The 24,603-nt window shown below is 42.9% G+C and overlaps 1 pseudogene; it reads left to right on the forward strand.

The window, feature by feature from the left end:
- Positions 1-290: 290 nt before the first annotated feature.
- On the forward strand, positions 291-1,079 carry LOC149124917 (U6 snRNA-associated Sm-like protein LSm3 pseudogene; annotated as a pseudogene).
- The last annotated feature ends 23,524 nt before the right edge of the window (positions 1,080-24,603 follow it).

Consider the following 24,603-nt stretch of genomic DNA (forward strand, 5'->3'; position numbering starts at 1 on the left):
CTGTGCCGATCCGAAGCCAGGAGCCAGGTGCTTCCTCCTGATCTCCCACGTGAGTGCAGGCCCCAAGCACTTGGGCCATCCTCCACTGCCTTCCCAGGCCACAGCAGAGACCTGGACTGGAAGAGGAGCAACCGGGACAGAATCCGGCGCCCCAACCAGGACTAGAACCCGGTGTGCCGGCACTGCAGGCGAGGATTAGCCTAGTGAGCTGCAGTGCCGGCAATTCTTTTTTTAAGATTTATTTTTTATTTGTTTGAAAGGCAGAGTTGCAGAGAGAGGAGAGAGGGAGAGAATCTTCCATCCGCTGGTTCACTCCCCAAACGACTGCAACATTACTGCAGGCTAATCTGATAATAAACAAGCATCTTAAGGAAGCAGTTGTCATTGTCCCCACTTTGCAGGTGAGGAAACTGAGTCTGAGAGAGCTGTAACGTGGTGTAAGCGTCTTGCTGAGATTCAGCTGGCAGAACCAGACCTTGGCTGTCGTCAGGACACAAGAGGAAAAGAAAAGGCATTCAGGGCAGGATTTGAAACATGGCTGACGACGCGGAGCAGCAACAAACTACCAACACCTTTGAAGAGCCCCTGGGACTCCTCAGGCTCAGCCCGGGTGAACAAACCGATGTGAAAATGAGAAAGTGCTGAGAGCTTCAAGGCAGATTATGCTTATGATCAGCACTGAAACGTGATGCTGGGAGATGTGGAAGGAACAGTGACGGCCACAGAAATTGGTGCAGAAACATGGGAAGAGAGACATAGGTCAACAAAACGGAACATCCTAATGCGCTTTGTCTGGACAGGTGGTGTTGTGCTGGCTGCCCCTCCACTGAGAGGTGACTGAAACAAAGAACTGACCCTGTGTGGGAAGTAGACTTCATACAACTGCCTCTTTAAAGGGACAGGACATTCACAGGAGAAATTTGTGTACAATTTGATACTGAGAGATGACCCAGGGATTCTTCCACTCCTGAAATGAGTTGATTTGCAACTTAGAACCTCTGAAGCTGAAGGACAGTTCTATTTTCCCTCAGCCCTTCCAGTCAACGTGGGAGACATGTAGAACTCTTTCTGGAGTTGGTTTGCTCCATTGTATAAATGCACTCTGATTTTTTTTTCCTTTAAAATAAAGTTGATGTTTCCTTTCTGACTTTATTTAAAAAAAAAAGAAAAGAAAACAAGTTCAACACTTTAAATTCCTTGCCTTTTTAAAATTAGGAAATGCTGTTTTGTTAAGCTTGGTCAGGAAGTCCAAAGCAGAAGGTCTCTGTTTGCACTTTCATGCAACAAAACTCTCAGAAGGCGCACGTTCCCGGCAGTCTCAGAGGGACATCACTGTGGCATCGTACTAGGCACAGTTGCTGGCTTTCACGAAGCCTGACTCAACCATCATGTCAAGAATCATTTCCCTGGCCGGCGCCATGGCTCAATAGGCTAATCCTCCGCCTGCAGCACCGGCACACTGGGTTCTAGTCCTGATCGGGGCAATGGATTCTGTCCCAGTTGCTCCTCTTCCAGTCCAGCTCTCTACTATGGCCCGGGAGTGCAGTGGAGGATAGCCCAGGTCCGTGGGCCCTGCACCCTCATGGGAGACCAGGAGAAGCACCTGGATCCTGGCTTTGGATCAGCGCGGTGCACCGGCCGCAGCGCTCTGGCCGCAGCGGCCATTAAGTGGTGAACCAACGGAAAAGAAAGACCTTTCTCTCTGTCTCTGTCTCTCTCTCTCTCACTGTCCACTCTGCCTGTCAAAAAAAAAAAATCGCTTCCCTTCTAAAGTCCTTGGAGCCAAGTTGGTAAAGAATCAAGAAGCGTCTTTTAAGGATATGAGTGATTTTCAAACGCCAAATACTTTGGGGAAGAAGCTGCTTGCGTAGAAAACAAACAGCATCCAAATATAAGACGCTGACTGCAAAGATAGGGAGACTGACGTGTACAACCCAGGCTACGATAAACAGAACTGATGAGACTACTGGCTCCTCCTCCACCTCTTGCCCCAACGAGAAAGATGCTCTGTGAATTCTCAAGCAGTGGCTCCTGCCTCTGCCTCGTTCCACACATTGAAAAGGCACAGAGACATCAGGTCATAAAACCACGAACCCACAAAGTTGAAGACACCTGTTGTCTGTGAAGCAGCCTTCACAGACCACTGACCATGCATTTATGTCAGCAGGCTTCAAGCTCTTTAGATCACACACATTTCTCAGAAAGAATAGTTCAGCAAGAATCCCAATGTACTTGCATGGATTCATCTAAAACAGTAGGGGCCGGTGCTATGCATACTAAGCTAAGCCTCTGCCTGTGGTGCTGGCATCCCATATGGGCGCTGGTTCAAGTCCCGGCTACTCTGCTTCTGATCCAGCTCTCTGTTTATGGCCTGGGAAAGCAACAAAAGATGGTTGAAGTGCTCAGGCCCTGCATCCTTGCAGGAGACCCACAAGAGGCTCCTGGCTCCTGGCTTCAGATGGGCCCAGCTCTGGCCATTGCAGCCACTTGGGGAGTGAACCAGCAAATGGAAGACCTCTCTGTCTCTCCCTCTCTGTGTCTGTAACTACCTCTCAAATAAAATCAATCAATCAATAAAATAAAACGATAACTGTGGAGCAGGTGTCTGACAGAGCCGTTAAGACTCTGGTTGAAATACCAACATCCCCATGAGAATGCCTGGGTTCAATTCCCAGAGCGCTCTGGCTCCAGCTTCCTGCTAATGAGGACCCTGGGAGGCACCAGGGATGACTTAACTCCTGACTTGTCCCTGCTCCTCAGGTGGGAGCCCTTGACTGAGTTCCTCACTTCCAGTTTCAGCCTCACCTGGCGATTTCAGGCATTTGGGGAACAAATCACCAGATAGGAGCTCTCTCTGTCTGTGTCTCTCTGCTTCTTAAATAAAAAATAAATAAAAATAATTACAAACTACTAGCCATATTAAGTACATTAAGAAACACCCAAACGAAATTTAAAAGGAAGAGATGAAATAATTTTTAGATAATTTTATTTCTTCTTACTCCTAAAAATTTTTGTATTCACACACACACACACATGTCTGTCTATTTAGCTGCTAACACAGAGGTACTCGCAAAAATTGTGGAAAATAGAATTAAAAGACAAGTTTATTTAAACATTTTTATTTATTTCCACTTTATTTGAAAGACAAAAAAACAGAGAGACCCAGAGAAAGATTTTCCATCTGCAGAGCACTTGTCAAATGCCTGCAACAGCCGAGGCTGGGCCAGGCCAAAGACAGGAGTCAAGAATCCCATCCAGGGCTCGGCACTGAGGTGCAGTAGGTTAATCCTCCACCTGCAGGGCCATCATCCCATATGGGTACCAGTTCTAGTCCCGGCTGCTGCTCTTCCAATCCAGCTCTCTGCTGTGGCCTGGGAAAGCAGTAGAAGATGGCCCAAGTCCTTGGGCCCCTGCACCCGTGGGGGAGACCTGGAGGAAGCTTCTGGCTTCAGGCAGCTCTGTTGCAGCCATCTGGGGAGTGAACCAGGTCTCCCACATGGGTGACAGGGACCCCGAAGCTTGAGTTGTCACCTGCTACCTCCCAGGGTGCACATTAACAGAAAGCTGGATTGGACAAGAGGAGCCGGGACCCAAACCAGGCGCTCTGATACGGGTTGCAGGTGTCCCAAACAGCATTTTAACCCCAGCACTAAACGTCCATCCCAAATGGTTCATTTTGATGTAAAAATTTTGAAATTCATACTTTTTTCATAATATCATTTGTCCATGAACTTTTTGAAGTATACTCATTTTTCAGTAAAAGCAGTGGGATTAAATGTTTCACTATTTTGAGAATCTTCATTTCACACTTCATGAAAAAGCAAGGGTGAAGGTCTGTTTCTAAATCCATTTTATGCTGAGGCTTGCATCAATGACCTTCAAAGCTAGAACCCACCCTTACACAGATCCTCAGACCCAAACGTCAGCCAGACTCAGGAAACTCCAGTCCTGACTCATCCAATCCACGCCCCAGCTACAGGAAAGTTGTACTGGAATTCATTCACTGGGGTGCCACCTCCTAATATTGTTCTTGCAAACTAACTAGTATTGCATTTCTATTTTTAATAAATGGATCCAAAGCCTGGTATAAATTTCAGTTTGCAAGATTTTTGTACAGGATGGAAAATTCTTTTAAAATGCTCAGATGGGGACCAGTGGGTCTCCCACGTGGGTGGCAGGAGCCCAAGCACTAGGGGCATATTCGGCTCCTTTGCCAGGAGTACTTGTAGAGTACCGGATAGGAAGTGGAGCAGCCAGGACTCGAACTGCTGCTCATCTGGAATGCTGGCTTCGCGGGAGGCAGCTTAGTCTGCTGTACCACGATGCTGGCCCCGAGTCCTTTTCTTCTGAGATGGACTAGAAGAGATCACAAAAGTATGCAGATTCTATGTCAGACTTTATACAAACACTGTTTTACTTTCAGGAGTAAACCTGTGTACTGTCACTGTGTAGTGGGCTGCTGGTTTGAAGCTAGAGGTGCTTCCTAGGATAACTCAGATGACATATTAACCCCAAATCACACTACACAGAGGTGCAGGCCAAGACAGCAGCTGCATGGAATCTGGGCCCAAGTCCCTTCTCTTCTGTTGCTCTGCCACTCCTAGGACGTGGCCTAGCAAATGATTGTTTCTATGGCTCCCACTCAACTCCCTACAAGAGAGCTTTTCCTTGGGGCAGGTGGAGAGAGAGGCTGAATGGCACTAACTCGGGCTCTCCCACAAAGTTCTAGCCCATGGAGGGCAGGTGCGTCAGGTAGCATGAGGCGGCTCTGCCCACACAGCAGTCCCCAGGCAGAGTTGGTGCAATCTCTGTTCAAAAGCCCTCATCCCAATGTCCTCAAGTCTCCTTTGTCTTTCATCCAAAGGTTTCTTCCCATTAGGGCTGAGTTCAGCTGAGGGTTCTCCAAATCCCCTCAGTATGGGATTATTTTGCTCACCAAAGTCCTGATATAAGCAGTCCCCAGGGCTGGTGCTGTGGCGCAGCAGGTTAACGCCCCAGACTGCAGCTCCAGCATTCCATATGCGTGCTGGTTCTAGATCCAGCTCTCTGCTATGGCCTGGGAAAGCAGTGGAAGATGGCCCAAGTCCTTGGGCCCCTGCACCTGTGTGGGAGACCCAGAAGAAGCTCTTGGCTCCTGGCTTTGGATCAGCGCAGCTCCAGCCATTGTGGGCAATTGGGGAGTCAACCATCGGATGGAAGACCTCTCTCTCTCTCTCTCTCTGCCTCTCCTCTCTCTGTGTAACTCTGACTTTCAAATAAATAAATAAATAAATCTAAGAAAGAAAGAAAGAAAGAAAGAAAGAAAGAAAGAAAGCAAGCAAGCAAGCAATCCCTGCTGGAGTAGAGGCTGTGGGATGCCATTCTTCAAGTCATCTTGTAATGTCTGGGCATCCAGTCCAGGCCAACTCTAAGCTCCCTCCCATGCCAGACAGGGATAGAAAGGATAGAGGCAGCCAGAGGAACATGTAGCCCTGGAAGAAATCTGCTTACATCTCTTTGGCCAGTGTTGTACCCTATGTCTACACCTACCTGTAAAGGCAACTGGTGGAGGCCAGACAAACCTAGGGGTCTGTTACCAAGAAAAAAGGAAGGGAGGTGTTATGGGCTGAATTGTATTCCACCCAAAAAATGGCATGTTGGAGTCCTGGGCCCTAGCATCTCAGAATGAGACTTTATTTGGAGATGGGGTACTTACAGATGTCACCAAGTTAAAGTGAAGTCATCAGATTGGACCCAATGCAGTATGACCAGTGTTCTTACAAGAGGAAATCAGGACACAGAGACAGAAAAACACAGTCGTGTGTCACTGAACATGTCACTAGGCAATTCCATCATCGTGTGAACACCACAAACTAAGATGCCTCTAATATCACCAGGTGACCCAATCATATGGGTCCACTGTCACATCCCAAAGGCTTGGTGAGCAGGGTGTGCCTGCAGAGAGAAGGCAGTGTGAACCGACCAGAAGAACCTCAGTGCTATGGTTTGCATGTGGCTTGTGTCACAGAGGTTCGTGTGTTGGAAGTCTGATACCCAGTGTGGCCATTTGGGAAGCGGTGCGAATTCTACAGGAGATGGGGCCTAGTGGGTGGTGACAGGATCACAGGAGCACTGCTCTTGGGAGGAATTAGGTAGTTCTTAGGGGGACTGAGTTGGTTATCAAAGAAAAATCGGGCCCCTCCCTGCTCTCTGGCTTCCTGGCCCCCCACAGGAGCTGTCCTTACATGTGCTCCCACCATGATGCTGTCTGCATCACTTGTGAGGGGGGCAGCCAGGGGTTCTCTTGAGAGCCAGTGCCGTGCACTTTGAATGTCCAGTCTCAGAAACTATGAGCTAAATAAACCTCTTTTCTTTATAATGTACCCAGCCTCAGGCACTTCATTATAGCAATGGAAAATGTTCTAATACAACCATCTATGAACCAAGAATGCCCAAGGCTAGGAAGCCAGAAGAAACATGCGAGGCACTCTCTCTCCCAACCCTCAAAGGACAGCAACTCTGCCGAGGCTTCCAGCCTCCAGAACTTGGATGTGATCCGTCTCTCTGGTTTAGGTTTGTGGGACTTGGTTATGGCCAGCCCTAGGAAACTAACAGAAGAGAGCACAGAAAAATTGGGTGGGCAGCTTGCAGTCTCTTTAAAATAGGCTGTATCTTAGGGGCAGGTGTAGGTTCACAGCACAGCTGAAGAGCAAGCAGAGTTTCCCCAGAGCCTCAGCCCTTCTGTGCACACTCAGCCTCCCCTGCTGTCCACAGCAGTCGATGAGCTTCCTCTAACACAACATCACCATCAAAGTCCCAAGTGCACGACAGGCTCACTCTTGGTGGTGCACACTGTGTGGGTGTTGACCAGGGGATAAGGACAAGATTCCACCACAACAGTTTCTTCCTCGGTGCTCCATCCAGTTGTGTTTCCCTCCCCTTTACCCTTGGCAACTTCTTACACTCCCCACAGTTTTGCCTTTTCTAGAATGTCACAGAGTGGGAACCAACCAGTCTGTAGCCTTTTGATACTGTCTCTTCCCATGGCTTGATACCTCCTTTCTTTGTTTTCTTTTTTTTTTAAACATTGCATGGTTTTCTACCATTGTGTTATTTATGATTGTTTCCTGAGCTGCCACATTCCCATCTCTGACCTACCATCTTCTCTCTCTCTCTCTCTCTTTTTTTTTGTTTTGTTTTGTTTTGTTTTTAAGTATTTATTAGAAAGGCAGAGTTACAGGGAGGCAGGGGCAGAGAGAGAGAGTGAGGTGTTCTAGGCCGGCGCCGCGGCTCAATAGGCTAATCCTCTGCCTGCAGCGCCGGCACACGGGGTTCTAGTCCCAGTTGGGGCGCCGGATTCTGTCCCGGTTGCTCCTCTTCCAGTCCAGCTCTCTGATGTGGCCTGGGAGTGCAGTGGAGGATGGCCCGAGTGCTGGGGCCCTGCACCCGCATGGGAGACCAGGAGAAGCACCTGGCTCCTGGCTTTGGATCAGCGTGGTGCGACGGCCACAGCAGCCATTGCGGAGTGAGCCAATGGAAAAGGAAGACCTTTCTCTCTCTCTCTCTCTGTCCACTCTGTCAAAAAAAAATAAAATAAAATAAAAAAGAGAGAGAGAGAGAGAGAGGTGTTCTATCTGCTAGTTCACTCCCCAGCTGGCCACAACGGCTGGAGCTGCGCCGATCTGAAGCCAGGAGCCAGGAGCTTCCTCCAGGTCTACCATGTTGGTGCAGGAGCCCAAGGACTTGGGCTGCGGCACCAGAATCCTATATGGGCGCCGGTTCAAGTCCCAGCTGCTCCTCTTCCGATCAAGTTCCCTGCTTTTTTAAAGATTTATTTATTTGAAAGGCAGAATTACAAGAGAGAGGCAGAGGCAGAGAGAAAGCTCTCCCATCTGCTGGTTCACTCCCTAGATGGTTGCAACAACCGGAGCTGTGCAATCCGAAGCCAGGAGCCAGGAGCTTCTTCCAGGTCTCCCACGAGAATGCAGGGACCGAAGGACTTGGGCCATCTTCTAATGCTTTCCCAGGCCACAGCAGGGAGCTGGATTGGAAGTCAAACAGCCAGGACTCGAATTGGCGCCCATATGGGATGCTGGTGCTGCAGGTAAAGGTTTTACCTGCTATGCCACAGCCCCGGCCCCCTGCTAAATCCTTTTGTGTCTAGATGTCAATCACCTCTTGTAGTATTTGCCATTTGCACTGAAGCATTCTTAAATTCTGGATCACTAAGCCTCACAAACACAACAGCTACCCTATCAGCTAATTTTAGTATCTAGTTTTATTTTTTTACTCGTTTTTTGCCCCAATGTAATAGAGGAAAATAAATTTCCAGTGAGTTGCAATTTTCTTAATTTCTTTTTTAAAATGTACAGAGTTTTGAAAAAGTTCATGGAAAATGTGTATCATGAAAACGCTATCCATGGGATTTCAAAAAATGCACTGAGACAGACTTAAGTTTTTTTTTTTTATTTTGAACTTTAAAAACTTTTATTTAATGCATATAAATTTCCAAAGTATGACTTATGGATTACAATGGCTTCCCCCCCATACCGTCCCTCCCACCCACAACCCTCCCCTTTCCCACTCCCTCTCCCCTTCCATTCACATCAAGATTCATTTTCGATTATCTTAATATACAGAAGATCAGCTTAGTATACATTAAGTATGGATTTCAACAGTTTGCTCCCACACAGAAACATAAAGTGAAAAATAATAGATGATTTTTTTAAATGATGATGAAATCAGAGCAGACCTATTGTCATGTTTAATCCCAGTGAGAGTCAAGTTGGGAGTTGATAATTTCTTTCTTTTTTTTTTTTTTTTTTTTTTTTTTTACAGAGGATCAGTTTAGTATGCATTAAGTAAGGATTTCAACAGTTTGCACCCCCATAGAAACACAAAGTGAAATATATTGTTTGAGTACTCGTTATAGCATTAAATCTCAATGTACAGCACATTAAGGATAGAGATCCTACATGAGGAGTAAGTGCACAGTGACTCCTGTTGTTGACTTTACCAATTGACACTCCTGTCTATGGCATCAGTAATCTCCCTATGCTCCAGTCATGAGTTTCCAAGGCTATGGAAGCCCTCTGAGTTCTCCGACTCTTATCTTGTTTAGACACGGTCATAGTCAAAGTGGAGGTTCTCTCCTCCCTTCAGAGAAAGGTACCTCCTTCTTTGATGACCTGTTCTTTCCACTGGGATCTCACTCGCAGAGATCTTTTGCCAGAGTGTCTTGGCTTTCCATGCCTGAAATACTCTCATGAGCTTTTCAGCCAGCTCCGAGTGCCTTTAGGGCTGATTCTGAGGCCAGAGTGCTATTTAGGACATCTGCCATTCTATGAGTCTGCTGAGTATCTCACTTCCCATGTTGGATCACTCTCCCCTTTATTTACTCCATCAGTTAGCGTTAGCAGGTACTAGACTTGTCTATGTGCCCCTTTGACTCCCATTCCCTTCACCATGACCAACTGTGAACTGAAACTGATCACCTGGAACAGTGAGATGGCATTGGTACGTGCCACCTCGATGGGATTGAATTGGAATCCCCTGGTATGCTTCCAACTCCACCACTTGGGGCAAGTCAGCTTGAGCATGTCCCAAATTATACATCTCTTCCCTCTCCCATTCCCACCACCATGTTCAACAGGGATCACATTTCAGTTAATTTTCAACACTTAAGAATAACTGTGCATCAATTACAGATCTAAACCAGTCATATTAAGTAGAACAGATAAAAAAAACTACTAAGAGGGATAATGTATTTAGTTGTTCATTAACAGTCAGGGCTATGCTGATCAAGCCACCATTTCCCATAGTGTCCACCTCACTCCAACAGGTTTCCCTCTTGGTGTTCAGTCAGTCGTCACCGATCAGGGAGAACATATGGTATTTGTCCCTTTGGGACTGGCTTATTTCACTCAGCATGATGTGTTCCAGATTCCTCCATTTTGTTGCAAATGACTGGATTTCGTTGTTTCTTACTGCGGTATAGTATTCTAAAGAGTACATATCCCATAATTTCTTTATCCAGTCTATCGTTGATGGGCATTTAGGTTGGTTCCAGGTCTTAGCTATTGTGAATTGAGCTGCAATAAACATTAGGGTGCAGACCTCTATTTTGTTTGCCAATTTAACTTCCTTTGGGTAGATTCCAAGGAGTGGGATGGCTGGGTCGAACGGTAGGGTTATCTTCAGGTTTCTGAGGAATCTCCAGACTGACTTCCATAGTGGCTTGACCAGTTTGCATTCCCACCAACAGTGGGTTAGTGTCCCTTTTTCCCCACATCCTCTCCAGCATCTGTTGTTGGTAGATTTCTGCATGTGAGCCATTCTAACCGGGGTGAGGTGAAACCTCATTGTGGTTTTGATTTGCATTTCCCTGATTGCTAATGACCTTGAACATTTTTTCATGTGCCTGTTGGCCATTTGGATTTCCTCTTTTGAAAAATGTCTATTGAGGTCCTTGGCCCATCTCTTAAGTGGGTTGTTGGTTTTGTTTTTGTGGAGTTTCTTGATCTCTTTGTAGATTCTGGTTATTAACCCTTTATCTGTTGCATAGTTTGCAAATATTTTTTCCCATTCTGTCGGTTGTCTCTTCACTCTCCTGACTGTTTCTTTTGCAGTACAGAAACTTCTCAATTTGATGCAATCCCAATAGTTGATTTTGGCTTTGACTGCCTGTGCCTCCCGGGTCTTTTCCAGAAATTCTTTGCCTGTGCCAATATCTTGAAGGGTTTCTCCAATGTTCTCTAGTAACTTGATGGTGTCAGGTCGTAGATTTAGGTCTTTAATCCATGTTGAGTGGATTTTTGTGTAAGGTGTAAGGTAGGGGTCTTGCTTCATGATTTTGCACGTGGAAATCCAATTTTCCCAGCACCATTTATTGAATAGACTGTCCTTGCTCCAGGAATTAGTTTTAGATCCTTGATCAAATATAAGTTGGCTGTAGATGTTTGGGTTGATTTCTGGTGTTTCAATTCTGTTCCACTGGTCTATACATCTGTTTCTGTACCAGTACCATGCTGTTTTAATTACAACTGCCCTGTAGTATGTCCTGAAATCTGGTATTGTGATGCCTCCGGCTTTGTTTTTGTTGTACAAGATTGCTTTAGCTATTCGAGGTCTCTTGTGCCTCCATATAAATTTCAGCACCATTTTTTCCAGATCTGAGAAGAAGGTCTTTGGTATCTTGATTGGTATTGCATTGAATCTGTAAATTGCTTTTGGGAGAATGGACATTTTGATGATATTGATTCTTCCAATCCAGGAGCATGGAAGATTTTTCCATTTCTTGGTATCCTCTTCTATTTCTTTCTTTAAGGTTTTGTAATTTTCATCGTAGAGATCTTTAACGTCTTTGGTTAAGTTTATTCCAAGGTATTTGATTGTTTTTGTAGCTATTGTGAATGGGATTGATCTTAGAAGTTCTTCCTCAGCCATGGCATTGTCTGTGTATACAAAGGCTGTTGATTTTTGTGCATTGATTTTATACCCTGCTACTTTGCCAAACTCTTCTATGAGTTCCAATAGTCTCTTAGTAGAGTTCTTTGGGTGCCCTAAATACAGAATCATGTCATCTGCAAAGAGGGATAGTTTGAGTTCTTCCTTCCCAATTTGTATCCCTTTAATTTCTTTTTCTTGCCTAATAGCTCTGGCTAGAACCTCCAGAACTATATTGAATAGCAGTGGTGAGAGTGGACATCCCTGTCTGGTCCCAGATCTCAGTGGAAATGCTTCCAACTTTTCCCTATTCAATAGGATGTTGGCTGTGGGTTTTTCATAGATTGCTTTGATTGCATTGAGGAATGTTCCTTCCAAACCCAGTTTGCTTAGAGTTTTCATCATGAACGGGTGTTGTATTTTATCAAATGCTTTCTCAGCATCTATTGAGAGAATCATATGGTTTTTCTTCTGCAGTCTGTTAATGTGGTGTATCACATTGATTGTCTTGCGCACATTAAACCATCCCTGCATACCAGGGATAAATCCCACTTGGTCTGGGTGGATGATCTTTCTGATGTGTTGTTGCATTCTATTGGCGAGAATTTTATTGAGGATTTTTGCATCTATGTTCATCAGGGATATTGGTCTGTAATTCTCTTTCAGTGCTGCATCTTTTTCCGGCTTAGGAATTAAGGTGATGCTGGCTTCATAGAAAGAATTTGGGAGGACTCCCTCTTCTTCGATTGTTCTGAATAGTTTGAGAAGAATTGGAGTTAGTTCTTCTTTAAACGTCTGGTAGAATTCAGCAGTGAATCCATCTGGTCCTGGGCTTTTCTTTGTTGGGAGGGCCTTTATTACTGTTTCAATTTCTGTCTCCGTTATGGGTCTGTTTAGGTTTTCAATGTCTTCCTGGTTCAATTTAGGCAGGTTGCATGTGTCCAGGAATCTATCCATTTCTGATAGGTTTCCCTGTTTGCTGGCATATAAGTCCTTGTAGTAATTTCTGATGATTCTTTTTATTTCTGTGGTGTCTGTTGTTACATTTCCTTTTTCATCTCTGATTTTATTGATTTGGGTCTTTTCTCTTCTTTTTTTAGTTAGTTGGGCCAATGGGGTGTCAATTTTGTTTATTTTTTCAAAAAACCAGCTCCTCGCTTGGCTGATTTTTTGTAATGTTTTTCTTGATTCAATCCTGTTGATTTCTTCTCTGATTTTAATTATTTCTCTTCTCCTACTAGATTTGGGTCTGATTTGCTGTAGGTTTTCTAGATCCTTGAGGTGAATTGAAAGCTCATCTATTTGGTGTCTTTCCAATTTCTTGATGTAGGCACCTATTGATATAAACTTTCCTCTTAACACTGCTTTTGCTGTGTCCCATAAGTTTTGGTATGTTGTGCTGTTATCCTCATTTACTTCTAGAAAGTTTTTGATTTCTCTTTTGATTTCTTCTATGACCCATTGTTCATTCAGGAGCATGTTGTTCAATCTCCATGTGTTTGCGTATGCTCTAGGGATTCCTGAGTTGCTAATTTCCAACTTCATTCCTTTATGGTCTGAGAAGCTGCATGGTATGATTCTAATTCTTTTGAATTTGCTGAGACTTGCTTTATGGCCTAGTATGTGGTCAATCCTAGAGAAGCTTCCATGTACTGCTGAGAAGAATGTAAAATCTTTAGCTGTAGGATTGAAAGTTCTGTATATATCTGTTAGATCCATTTGGGCTATAGTGTCGTTTAAATCTACTGTATCCTTGTTGATCTTCTGACCGGATGATCTGTCTATTTCTGAGAGTGGAGTATTGAAGTCCCCCAGTACTACTGTATTGGGGTCTAAGTCTCCCTTTAAGTCCGTTAATAAATCTTTTAGATAAACTGGTGCCCTGTAGTTAGGTGCATATACATTGATAATTGTTATATCTTCCTGTTGAATTGATCCCTTAATCATGATATAGTGTCCCTCTTTGTCTCTCTTAATAGTTTTTGTGGTAAAGTTTATGTTGTCCGATATTAAGATGGCTACACCCGCTCTTTTTTCATTTCTGTTGGCATGGTATATCTTTTTCCAGCCTTTCACTTTCAGTCTGTATGGATCTTTGTTGGAAAGATGTGTTTCTTGTAAGCAGCAAATAGATGGGTTTTGTTCCTTAACCCAATCAGCCAATCGGTGTCTTTTAACTGGACAGTTCAGGCCATTCACGTTCAAAGTGACTAATGATAAGTGGTAACTTTGCCCTGCCATTTGCCAAAGATAAGTTCTAATATATGCTTTGAATTCCCTGTGATCTTTTGCTGTGAGGTTTCCTTCCTTGGTTTCCTTCCTTTACCTTCTTTCATATTGATGACCGTGTTTCTGTGTTTCTGTGTGTAACACATCTTTAAGCATCTTTTGCAGGGCTGGACGAGTGGCAACAAATTCTTTCAATTTCTGTTTGCAATGAAAAGTCTTTATTTCACCTTCATTCACAAATGATAGCTTTGCAGGATATAATATTCTGGGCTGGCAGTTGTTCTCTCTTAGTACCTGGGCTATATCTCGCCATTCCCTCCTAGCTTTTAGAGTTTCTGATGAGAAGTCAGCTGTGAGTCTGATTGGAGATCCTCTGAGAGTAATCTGACGTTTCTCTCTTGCACATTTTAGGATCTTTTCTTTATGTTTCACTGTGGAGAGTTTAATTACAACGTGTCGTGGTGAGGATCTCTTTTGGTCGTGTTTATTAGGGGTTCTGTGGGCTTCCTGTACTAGGATTTCTCTGTCCTTCTCCAAACCTGGGAAATTTTCTGCTAATATCTCACTAAAAAGGCCTTCTAATCCTTTCTCCCTCTCCATGCCTTCAGGAACTCCTAGAACCCGAATGTTGGGTTTTTTAATAGTATCCTGAAGATTCCCGACAATATGTTTCAGATTTCTAATTTCCTCTTCTTTTCTTTGGTCTGACTGTATCCTTTCCTGTTCTCTGTCTTCTAAGTCCGATATTCTCTCTTCTGCTTCACCCATTCTGTTTGTAAGGCTCTCTATTGTGTTTTTCATTTGATCTATTGAATTCTTCACTTCAGTCACTATCACAGTTTCCTGTTGTACTAGTTGTTTCGTTTCATTTTGATTCCTCCTTAATATTTCATTTTCACGAGAGAGATTTTCTATCTTGTCCATTAAGGATTTCTGTAGTTCAAGAATTTGTTTTTGAGAACTTCTTAATGTTCTTATCAATTTTTTGAGATCTGCTTCTTGCATTTCTTCTATGTCATCATCTTCATAATCTTGAATTGGGGTGTCTTTTTCATTGGAGGGCATCATGGTGACTTCCTTGTTTTTATTATCTCGGTTTTTGCGTTTGTTATTTGGCATATTGGAGATATTTGGTTTCTTCACTGTGGTGCTTTTTCTTGTTATACTATGACTCTAGATTAAGTGGACTATCTGTTTTTGATGGAGCCTTAGGGCTTGAGATGGGTGTGGCCTGAGAGCTCTGTTTGGTGTGCCAAAGGTGACACTCCCAGGTTAGGCGTGGTAAATCTCTCTCTCTCTCTCTCTTTTTTTTTTGATTCAAAAGGGAAGTAATTCCGCACAGCTGAACGAAGTTGGAGGTAGTTAGCAGGCAAATGATATACCCACAGGAGCCAGAGATTGGAAGCTCTTTCCCAAGATCCCCACAGGGAATCTGTTCGGCCCTCAGAGTGGGCTCAAATTCTCCTTCAGCCTCCCACTGGGTTGCCAAAGTTACGGAATTGTAGCGTCTCTGGAGAGTGCTCACGTGAATTCCGTGAGTTCTCTCCTCCACCGTCTCTTTTTTCACAGTCTCAGTTCAGTAGCACCACAAATTTACTAGCTCCTAATCTCCTGTTAATTCGCCCCGCCCAGAGTCAGGTTTTTCTGCTAGGCTCAGGGCCGGTGCAGACCTGAGGTCACTCTGCTTAAGACGTATGTCCAAGATGGCGCCTGCTCTTTGTCTTGCTCGCCCTTGAGAGGTGAGCGGAGAGAGAGAAACCCGTGTCCGTACTAGTCACCCTTTTTTCTCTCTCTCTCTCTCTTCCAGTTAGCCTTGTGAACTTCCCCCCCCCCCCCCGGGGTCGTTCCCTCTAGTCTCCTCTCTCCGCTTGCCTGCCGGTGTCTCAGTCTATTGAGGTTCGGCTCACCTCGCGTTCCAGCGCTGGTGTGTTGAGTCTGCAGCTGATGTCCCGAACTGTGGGCTCCCACGCTCTCCACACAGGTCCGCTGTGAGTCACGCGTTCCGGAAGAGTTTCTTCTGCTGTTTCCTCCCCTACTCTTCCTTGAACCTGCAGTATCTCCACTTTTATTAAACTATCTCTCCCCAGACTATCAGTGTGCTCCCTTCCTATTCCGCCATCTTGCCAGAAATCCTCAAGACTTAAGTTTTAACTGTTTCATAAATCTTTTGAAGTACCCTTAAATTATATAATATGCAAAAATCCAAGGGAAAAAAGATTGTATGCCCCTAAGCAAATGAAGGACATAAGACAATTGCTTTGTGGCAAAGCTGTTTTATTGAACTTCATGGGGAAAATGTAACAATGACACTATTCCACAACAAACGTAACTTCCGTTGAGACTTCATGAGGAAACATCTATCAACAACGTACTTTCCATAAAGCATTGTAATCAGCACATCAGGCTCTGGGGTCGTTTCCTTTGGTGTTCTCAAATTAACTGACTTTTCCAAAACACATCTGATATTTTCAACTAAAGGTCACAGATAAAATAAATTCATATATATATATATATATATGTACATAAACTGTGCAATTATGTGCTCAAAAAAATTAAATAGGCATGTCCCACCATTTTGGAAGTGATTTCTCAACAATCAATGAGGTGTTTCATAAATATTTTGGAATATACCTAAAAGCTTTATCCCCATGAACTAAGTATGTTCTTTTTAAGAATAAAAAGATACATACAAAAAAATTAAAATAAGTTTTTACAAATGAGATACAAATATTTTTAAATTAATAAATATTAAAGTGAAAAAATAACTCCTCTTGCATAACTGTAAAGAATACTATTAACTTCTTAGAAAAAGAAAGTTGATTTATTTTTTTAAAATCATGGTAACAATACTGAAAAAAACATAAGTATGCTTCTAAAGTCTGTAAACTTTCTTCTCCACTTTAGAAAATGTTTTGAAAAACAACATTCCCTTCTTTAGAAAAACTATTATACCTTTCATATTTACTACAGCAGTCATTGTTGGACTATAAAAATAGTTACAAACCAATGTTAATTTAGATAAAAGTAAACAATTTTTACTTTTTAATTCTGGCATGATTAAGAAAAATGGGTTTCTCTCCCTAGATGCATGTTAAGCCAATACAAACTCTAATATTTAAAACTAATTGTTTCTTATAATTATTAGTGTCAGGTGAGCTTGTTTAATAGAATTACCTGGTTTTTCTAATGAAGTGTTCCAGTCAAGACCACGATAATGCCAGAACAAGATCCCTAAACTAGATTAGATTAAATGTTTAGCTGGTTTCCCACGTTGTGAAAATACACTAAGTACAATCATCTTTTGGCTTCATTTCCTCTGAAATGATCAAGGAGAGCCATCTGTCAGAACTGGGAAGGTGCACACCTCAGTGAAAGACATGGCTTACATTCCATTTATGTAAATAGCTTCACAGCAAGTGTGCTATTTTCTATGTGCAAAGTCTTCAATTCACAATGAAAGTATATAGAGTGAAAAAAACTTGGAAATATGCTTCCCATTACCAAGGAACAGACAAGATATTTTTCAATATCTAATTAATTTCCCATACCAAGGAGGAATAGCTCGTTGTGGCCACAAAATTTAAACACTTTAAAAAAAATCAATATAACACAATAATATTACAGAAACACATGTCAACTCATAGTAATCAGGCACACCCTCAGAGCTATAATCCAACTAGAAGTTGATTTGTTAATTTAGCATCTAATCATTAAATTGATTGGGGAAGAGGAGAGAATGAGATACAGGACTTGAAATTACTAAAACCTAAAAATAAGCTCCCCTGTGGTAGCCAGGAGCCAGGTTCATGTTGACCTCTCCTCCAAATCACAACTCCTCCAAATACTCCCAATTTGTTCTCCTCACTTAAAGACACCAAAACAAAATACAAAGCATCTTTCCTTGCCACTTCATCTGGCTTAAAATCTGACTTATACTTGCATATTTTACTAGAACTTAGTAAAGATAATAATTTATTCTTTTGAAAATAATGATTTTTATAGATCTGATCTGATCAATTAGAACTGTCAAGCTTCTAGAACCAGTAGAAAAGTCATTCCTTATGGACTGAGACACAGAAAATATTCTATGCCTTCTTCTCCCCACTAGACCAAAGTCTTGACTCCATAATAACATACCGAAATACCTTGATAAAACAAAGAAGGAACTCAGGGAAGAGGCAAATACGAATTTCTATCCTAAAAGAACACTTCCCAAGGAAGGTAACAGTAGGTGTGTACTAACTTCTTACTTTTTTTTTTCAGTCCCAGGAACACAGAATGAGCAGGTACTGATTCTTAAAATCCCACCATGCTCTCATTTGAAGCTTCCTTCACTGGACTTCCAAAGAAAAAATATTCTGATTCAACTCATCATTTCAATGACATCTGAAACCAACTTTTTCCTTGTGTTGTCACAGTGACAAACTTCTTAAGTAGATACAAAATAAAAAGCATGACAATGATGTATACTAAAGTGTCAGGATGAGCCATTATATTTGAGAGTTAATCTTACGATTATCACTGTCATACTTCAAAAGTATTTCTTTAAGTCAAAATTGGTAGTATAATCAAGAGATATTTAGCACCAGCACGTCATTGCAGGCTTTGGTTCAGGCTTCAGGATAATTCCATTATCAGGGGGTTGACTAAGCATTAATGGTTTATGGCTCTTAAGCTTATGAGCCAAGGTCATAAATATAGCTTCCACATGATCATTGTCATTGGGGTTTTTAGCAGAAGTTTCAAGCAAAGGCATACTGTGTGTATCGGCAAACTTTTGTGCCAAGTCTGTGGGAACCTGAATGGCACTTCTCAAGTCACATTTGTTTCCCACAAGGATCCGTGGTATGTCATTGGCTAGCAAATGCTGCTTGCATTCCTCTATCCAAGATGGCAGGCTGTGGAAACTGGCCATGTTTGTCATGTCATACACGAAGACAACAGCGTGGACATTCCTGTAGTAGTGCTGCACCATGCTCTTTCTGAATCGCTCTTGTCCTGCTGTGTCCCATAACTGGATCTGAAAATGAAATTTTTTTAAAAAAAAGAGGAAAACTGAAACTTTTATTCCAATTATACAGATTGAGACATTGAATTACCTTTGTATGAGCCTCAGTACTTCTTCACTTATACTTTGTTCTGTTCCCTTCTATAGAACTGTCTTTGTCAGTGCTGCCTATGGGATATGCATACTAGTCTCATTATTGTTAAATTGTAAAACAAGGGCCAGAAAAAGTATTTCAATTTACTAAGTGTCAGTAAATCAAGTTTGTTTGGATAAAACTATACTTCCAAAACTTATTTTAAGATGTTAACAGAAAATATATACATATATCAGGTTCTTGCAATACCTTAAGCGCTTAATTCCTATAAATTTGGTTACTAAATGTTACTCTACCTTTCAGTAGTATAATCTAAAATATTAGATGTAGGAAAGATTGTCATAGTTATGAGGCCCAGCCTCCAAATACACACACACACACACACACACACACACACACACAATTCCAATGTCTCCTAGTAGAAATATGGGGAATTTGAGGAATAAAGATAAATATAACTCATCATATTTAGAATTATCCACTAGATAATTATCCAACCTTTGTTTAATTTCTTAAAAATAAAAGTTGAATCATGAGCAGTTCTGTCAGAGTGGGAAAGACTAGAGACAGATTTGCTTAGATAACTTTAAACTGAAAGGCTTATGCTATCTACAGATGTTCAACATAGTAACTGGATGCCTAACCTGGTGCCTCCTCATACAACAGTACAAAGTAGATGGAAATTCAGGGGGATACTGAAGATAGCCCAAAAAGTAGATGTAAGATTTGAGGTTGGCCGGTGCCGCGGCTCACTAGGCTAATCCTCCGCCTTGCGGCACTGGCACACCGGGTTCTAGTCCCAGTTGGGGCGCCGGATTCTGTCCCGGTTGCCCCTCTTCCAGGCCAGCTCTCTGTTGTGGCCAGGGAGTGCAGTGGAGGATGGCCCAAGTACTTGGGCCCTGTACCCCATGGGAGATCAGGATAAGTACCTGGCTCCTGCCATCGGCAAAAGAAGACCTTTCTCTCTGTCTCTCTCTCTCTCTCACTGTCCACTCTGCCTGTCAAAAAAAAAAAATTTTTTTGAGGTTGTCAGAACATGCCCATGGGGGCAGCTTTGTGGCACTGAGAGTCAAGCCACCATGTGGGATGCCTGCATCCCATACTGAAATCCTGGTTCAAGTCCTGGCTACTCCGCTTCTGATCCAGCTTCCTGCTAACATGCCTGGGGAAACAGCAGATGAATTCCTTGAATTCCTGCCATTCACTTGCGAGATCCAGATAGATTCCCTGGCTCCTTGCTTTGGCCTGGCCCAGCCCTGGCTATTTGTGGACATTTGGGGAGTAAAGCAGTGGGTGGAAGATCAATCTTTCCATTTCTCCCTTTCTTTCTTTCATTGCTTTTCTTTTCTTTTTTTTTTAAGATTTATTTTTATTTATTTGAAAGACAGAGTTACAGAGAGAGAGAGAGGTCTTCCATCTGCTGGTTCACTCCCCAAATGGCTGCAACAGCCAGAGCTGAGCTGATCCAAAGTCAGGAGCCAGGAGCTTCTTCTGGGTCTTCCACGTGGGTGCAGGGGCCCAAGGACTTGGGCCATTTTCCACTGCTTTCCCAGGCCATAGCAGAGAGCTGGATTGGAAGAGGAGCAGCTGGGATTCGAACCAGCGCCCATATGGGATGCCAGTGCTTCAGGCCAGGACTTTAACCTGCTGTGTCACAGCACTGGCCCCTTTCTTTGCCTTTCTAATAAACAAATAAATCTTTAAGAATGAGGCAAGATACTTACCTCTAATCACATACTAAAATTTTAAATGGCTCAAAGACCTAAATGTAGCAGCTAAAATTTTAAAGGTCTTTAGAGAAAACACAGGGTAAATCTTTGTGACTTTGGATTAGCAACAGTTTTTTAGATATGATGCTTACAGCATAAGCAGCCAAAGAAAAAATAGATAAATTGGACTTCATCAAAATTTAAAATGTTTTGGGTCAGCGCTATGGCATAGCAGGTAAAGCCGCTGCCTGCAGTGCCAGCATCCTATATGGGTGCTGGCTCGAGTCCTGGCTGCTCCACTTCCGATCCCAGTCTCTGCTATGGCCTAGGAAAGCAGTAGAAGGTGGCCCAAGCCTTTGAGCCCTGCATCCACGTGGGAGACCCAGAAGAAGCTCCTTGTTCCTAGCTTCCGATCAGCAGAGCTTCAGCCACTGTGGCCAATTGGGGAGTAAACCAGTGGATGGAGGACATCTTTCTCTCTCTGCCTCTCCTTCTCTCTCTCTGTAACTCTGACTTTCAAATAAATAAATAAATAAATAAATAAATATTTCTTTAAAAATTTAAAATGTTTATGTTTCAAAGGTCAGTACCAAAAAAGTGAAAATACAACTCACAGGATGGAAGGAAATATATGCAAATAAAATGTATCTGGTACGGGTCCAGAGCCTTACAACTCAGTTAAAAGACAGCCCAGTTTAAAAACTGGTAAAAAAAGATCCAAATCACACTCTCTGAATATCTATAAATGGTCAGATAACACATGAAACGGACATCATCAATCATCAGGGAAATGCACACCAAAACCTCAACAAAATACCACTTCACATGTACCAGAATAGCTCCAATAAAAAAGACAGACAATAGTAAGTGTGGTCAAAGATGCAGAAAAACTGGAACGCCCAAGCTTTGCTGGAGAGAATGTAAAATAGTGCAGTCATTTTGGGAAAGTTTGGCAGTTCCTCAAAAAGTAAAACAAAATATTACTCTGCCACAAAAAGCAGTGATGTGCTACGGATGCATGCAATAACATGGATAAACTTCCAAAACATGCCAAGTGAAAGACACCAGACACAAAAGGCCACACGTTCCATTTCATTCACATGAAGTATCAAAAACAGGTAGGCCCATAAAAGCAGAATAGAGACTGGTGGTCACCAGAGGCTAGGGGAAGGGAATAAACTATTTTTTACACAATTCTTATTTTCATTTTATTTGAAAGGCAGAGAGACAGAGAAAGATCTTGCATCTGTTGGTTCACTCCCCAAATAACCACAAATAGCCAGGGCTGGGTCAGGCCAAAGTCAGAAGCCTGGAACACAATCTGGTCTCCCCTGTGGGTTCACATGGATCCAAGTGCTTGAGCCATCACTGCTGCCCTCCAGGGTGCACACTAGCAGGGAGCTGGACTGGAAGCTCAAACCAGGCACTCTCTGATATGGGCTGCAGATTAGCGGCTATGCCCAATGCCCACTCTGGAAATAATCTTTTTTAATGAGTACTGGGTTTTACTTTGGATTAAAGGAACTATTTTATCATTAGATAGAGGTGGTGGTTGCATAACATTGTAGATACACAAAATATCTGACTCATTCATTTTAAAATAGCTAATTGTATGTTATTTGAAATTCAAATTAACAAATTATTAGGAAAAAAAAAGATGAAACAGAGAGATGCCATAGGACCCAGTCAAATCTGGCACACTGAAGAATACTGATAACATATAATAACACAATGATTTGTACACAAATGTTCATTGCATCATTATTCATAATAGCCAAGAAGTGGAAGCAACTCAAATATCCATCAATTGATGAATGGATAAACAAAATATGGTCTATCCATTCAATGGAACATTATTCAGCCAGGAAAAGGAACAAAGTACTGACACAAGCTGCAACATGGATGAATTCTGAAAACTGTATGCAAAGTGAAAGAAGCTAGACATAAAAGGTTGCCGTTTGTGAGATACTATTTACAACAAATGTCTGACATAGGCAAATCCATAGAGACAAATTAGATTAATGTTGCCAGGGTGTGAGGGAAGGAAGGGTAGTGAGTGACTGCCAATAGGTATGGGATTTCTTTATAGAGTGATGAAATGCTCTGGAATTAGACAGTGATAATTGTCGCTCCCCCTCTTCATGGAGGAGCAACACAGGACCCTGCGCTGTTCTTTCGTCTGCTCGGCCCTCCCCGGGTTTGCTGCTGGTTCTTCCCGGGTTGGCTACTATCCCTTCCACCTCCGTGGAAGGGCAGTTCCCCCTGGCCACATTCCCCACTTCCGCAGGGGAGCGGCACACCGCCGGCCGGCTCTCTGGGGGGCTGCACGGGTTCCCTCAGATGTTCCCCATAGATGTTCCCGGTGCATGCCATCTCTCTCCTCCTTTATAGTCCTCCTCTGCCAATCCCAACTCGGCTGCCCACACGCCGAGTACGCTGCTCTCCAATCAGGAGCAAGTCCTGCAGCTTGTCAAGTTGGTGAGAGGCAGCTGGGTAGAAGCTGTTTACTTCTCTCCCAGCGCCATATTGTGGGAGAGCAGATGCATAGAATAAATCTTAATTCCAGTAACAATATAGTCCGAATTGCTCCCCACAATAATGGCCATACAGTCTTTGTGAGTGTACTACAAATCACTATGTTGTATATATTAAAAGGTCAAATCTTATGGCATATGAACTATATCATTTCTCAAATGGTTGCAATGGCAGCAGCTGGGCCGGTCTGAAGCAATGAGCCAGAAGCTTCTTTCAGGTCTCTCATGTGGGCACAGGGGCCTAAGTACTTGGGTGTCTTCTGCTGCTTTCCCAGGAGCACTAGCAGGGAGCTGGATCACAATTGGAGCAGCTGGGACCTTGAATTGGCACCTATATGGATGTCAGGGCTGCAGGCAGCAGCTTTACCCACTATGCCACAGCACCAGCCCCCAGATTTCTTCTCTCTTAAAGGCATTTTTTGTAGCTCAGATGTCTACATATCATTTCATTGGTGAATAACAATTTATAATATCCTATATAATATCATATATATTTTGTTTAAATTTTAAAATTTAAAAGCACATAAAAGGAAATATGCCAAAATATTAATAATGGTTATTTTTAAGGCAATTTCTCCTATTAGTTTTGCTATTCTGTTTTCCAAACAAACATGCATTTCTTTAATAAAAAGAAACTACAGGAGTAGGAGTTAAGCCTAGTGAATAAGATGGCCACATCCCACACTGGAGTATCTGGGTTTCCACCCACGCAGATTTTGGAAAGCCAGTGGTGATGGCTCAAGTAACTGGGTTCCTGTCACTCACATGGGAGACCTGGGTTGAATCCCCAGCTCCCAGTTTTGGCCTGTCCCAACTCCAGCCATTGCAGGCATTTGGAGAGTGAACCAGTGAAATGGAATTTCTCTTTCTCTAATAAGTTAAAAAAATTAAACTTTAAAAAAAAAAATTGCACAGAATTCAGCCCTGCCTCAAAGGACTACAGAAGTCCTCCACAAATGTAAGTAGTGACGATAAGAAAACCTTTGTTTTTGGAAGGGACTAACTCAATGATATTCCTATTCTGTAAATCTTGCTCAAAATTATTAATTAGTAAGCTAATGGGGCATTTAGAAAAGAAAAATGTTGTGAAGAAATTACTAAATCGGATCAAGACCTGGGCACAGGCACCCTGCTATGCTGCCTGCTGTTTTCCAGGCCTGCACGTTGTGGAGACCAGGGCAAGCGAACAGAGAGGCTGCAGCCAAGAAAGGACAGGACAACAGATGCCAACTTTGACCGAAAGAGAGACTGACAGATGCCAGCAGAACAAACCCCATGACAGCCCAGAAAACTCCTGAGGTCTAGCTCTGAGTGGAGTTCATGGTAAGGAGGGAAGGCCACTCTGGAACTCTTTAGTTTGGCAAATGTTAAACTAGGATATTTGCAAAGTAACTTCCTCCAACTTAATACTTATATATTATAGGGAAGATGGCCCAACTGGGCCCACACTGGTATTACTTGGAATGTGCTAAGCCCCAGTTTAAAGTTGCTTATTCCTTTAGGAGAGATGGTAATGTGTTTTTTAAAAACAGGGAAAGGATATGCAGAGGAAAGCTAAGATTACTGCTCCCAAATTCCTCCAAGCAGTCCCACTTTTAAGACTGA

This window comes from Oryctolagus cuniculus, chromosome 8 (assembly GCF_051225735.1).
Source record: "Oryctolagus cuniculus isolate XC-2025 breed Fujian yellow rabbit chromosome 8, ASM5122573v1, whole genome shotgun sequence".
Classification (NCBI taxonomy): Eukaryota; Metazoa; Chordata; class Mammalia; order Lagomorpha; family Leporidae; genus Oryctolagus; species Oryctolagus cuniculus.